At 72.5% G+C, this 295-nt stretch overlaps 1 protein-coding gene across 1 annotated transcript in view; it reads right to left on the bottom strand.

The window, feature by feature from the left end:
- The window catches only part of GGT5 (gamma-glutamyltransferase 5), a gene marked incomplete at its 5' end in the record, with an annotated part of 11,112 nt that overhangs the window by 5,367 nt on the left and 5,450 nt on the right, over positions 1–295 (bottom strand). The window lies entirely within an intron of this gene.

Genomic DNA, 295 nt, shown 5'->3' with positions numbered 1-295 from the left:
AAGAAGAGCTGCCTGGGGGGGCGGGGGCTGCCCCAGGTGGGCCCAGGTCCCGGCCGCAGCCACACCCCTGCAGGGGCTGCTCAGGGTCCTGGGGACCCCACAGGGAAGCAGTCCTGGTCTGGGGCCCCCGGGGCTGGGTGGCCATCAGGGGGACAGACGCCGTAGGGTTGGGGGTGCTGCCCCTCTCCCCTCGCTCATCACCCTGTCAGGCCTGTGTCCACTGGGGCCTGTCCTCGCTGCTCCTGGGAGGGCCTGCTCAGAGGGGGGCAGGCGGGCAAGGGGGATCAGAGGGCAT

The sequence above is a fragment of the Myotis davidii genome, unplaced genomic scaffold (genome assembly GCF_000327345.1).
Source record: "Myotis davidii unplaced genomic scaffold, ASM32734v1 scaffold43, whole genome shotgun sequence".
Classification (NCBI taxonomy): domain Eukaryota; kingdom Metazoa; phylum Chordata; class Mammalia; order Chiroptera; family Vespertilionidae; genus Myotis; species Myotis davidii.
This window is presented reverse-complemented; position numbering and strand designations above follow the sequence as displayed.